Raw genomic sequence first — 2,045 nt, 5'->3', positions numbered from 1 at the left:
AACTGTGTGTCCGTGTGTGTGCGCACACATACATTCATTTGTACCTCATTTTTAAAAGAGCACTTGGAAGTATTATAAAATAATGTTACATTGCATACTCAAATCCTTAAAAGCAGTGCAAAGGAATTCATGATTTGACCTAAACATACAAATTTTATATACATTTTATTCTGCTTGCTCTTTTTAGAGAAATGCTTTGTCTTTTATAAAACGGAAACACACCCATTGTGCTACAGTTCCTTCTACAACCATTTTGGAGTATTCCTTCCCTCTGTAGTGACCATATAACTTGAAGAACTGTCCCTTATCCGTGGCTGCTTGTCTGGGGAGCTCAGGATCAGTGTCTGAGACACAGGAGAATACATGCTCCCGTTTTTTTTCCACCGACTGTAAATGATTCCTATTCTTTGCTCCACAGAACATCCGATGTGCTGCCCAATCAGCTGAAAAAGCTGTACAGACGTCATTAGTTGTGTGTGTGTGTGTGTGTGTGTGTGTGTGTGAGAGAGAGAGAGGGAGAGAGAGACAGGGAGGCAGGGAGGGAGGAGGTGGGGAGGGGGCGCCTGCAGCTGCTCTGCCGCGTGCCGAGTGGAGTCTCCATTAGGGCAGCTCTATTGATTTCTGATTCACACCACAGCAGCAGGGCTGGAGCACAGGAGAAAAAAGATCAAATCTCGGGGAGAAGAATTACTGAAGGCAAAAATGAGTGCGCGCGCACACACACACATCACGTGTTTGTTACCAGAAGGAATCAATAAGGGAAATTAAGACAGCAAAATTGAAAGATTGTTAGTAGCTTAGAAAAAAATGTATAAGAAAAAAAAAGTATAATGAATTCAGGAAAACCCTTGGTTCTAATTTCTAAGCCATTTTTATGAGAGATGATAATCTTATAATTTCCAGAATGCCTTAAAAACCAGAAAAATTTGACAGAGGTACTGAAAAATATAGCTTATTTGAGGGTAATATTAATGTGCCTGAGAATTTTGAGAAAAAAGTCAGAGGTTTATTTTTATTAAATTCGTTTGATTATTGCATCAGTCAGTCAGCTCTCATTTTCCTATTTTGGAGGCTTTGTGTTGCATAATATCTGGGGATACAGTAGCAGGTTGGTTGCAAATGTTTGAAACAGAAATAGGTTGCATTTCAGCGTCCAACTGTGAGCCTGTGAAGCAGCTCCCGTTCTCTGGAGGTCTGCTGCCTCGGATTCAGTTAGAAATTATTGTATCGAGGTGTAAAATGGTGACTCGGTCTTTCAGGCGGCTTGAGTTTATAACTGGCCCTTTTACCCCGAGACTTATCAACCGCTTCCCTCCCCAAAAGAATGACAGAGGTAAGTTCAGTTTTACAATAGTGGTGTTGTCAGGCAGGCAGTCGGCATGGGAGCAGCAGAAAATGAGCAGAATCGAACAACCCCTCCCATCCCCCCCCACGGCCACACGCACACACACGCACACCCACCCACCCACACGCACACACACACTCCAACACCAGTCGGTTAAGGGGAAAAAGGGCGATACCTTTTTAAAAAGCGAAAGGCAGTAAGCCATTATTAGCAAGAGCTATATTGAGCATGCTTGCCAGACAGGCAGCAAAGCCGAGCTCCAGTTCCGCCCAGACATGTGCCTTGCCATTTTCATTTTAATCAGCCTGCTCAGGATGGCTGCTGATTCATTTTGCAGGATGTCCCCCTGGGAGCCAAGGTGGAAGCCTGAGGCGAGCTGCCACTGCATCAGGGCAGCACAGAACATCAGACAGGGAGTGCGGGGGAGAGGAGGAGGCAGGAGATTCCACACTCCACATTCCAGATTTCAATATGGCTATTTAAAAATCCTTCCCGAAACCAAGTCCACTACAGAAAATATAATGAAGCAAAAATAAAGAAAAAATATGTCACATTGTCATTTCATTATCAAACCACCCGCCTCCGATGGAACACACGCGCGTGCACACACATACATACACACACATGCGCATTTCCATAGAATGCCTTGAAATTTGAAATTCTAGTTTTCTTCATTATATATATATATATATATATATAT

At 43.2% G+C, this 2,045-nt stretch overlaps 1 protein-coding gene across 1 annotated transcript in view; it reads left to right on the top strand.

Moving 5' to 3' along the window:
* The first annotated feature begins 1,268 nt into the window (after positions 1 to 1,268).
* MYT1L (myelin transcription factor 1 like) overlaps positions 1,269 to 2,045 on the top strand; it is a 390,720-nt gene continuing 389,943 nt past the window's right edge. Inside the window, exon 1 of the mRNA XM_059405073.1 lies at positions 1,269 to 1,333. The gene's annotated coding sequence lies outside the window, so the exon portion shown is untranslated. The remainder of the gene's footprint in view (positions 1,334 to 2,045) is intronic.

This window comes from Mustela nigripes, chromosome 7, assembly GCF_022355385.1.
Source record: "Mustela nigripes isolate SB6536 chromosome 7, MUSNIG.SB6536, whole genome shotgun sequence".
NCBI lineage: Eukaryota > Metazoa > Chordata > Mammalia > Carnivora > Mustelidae > Mustela > Mustela nigripes.
This window is presented reverse-complemented; position numbering and strand designations above follow the sequence as displayed.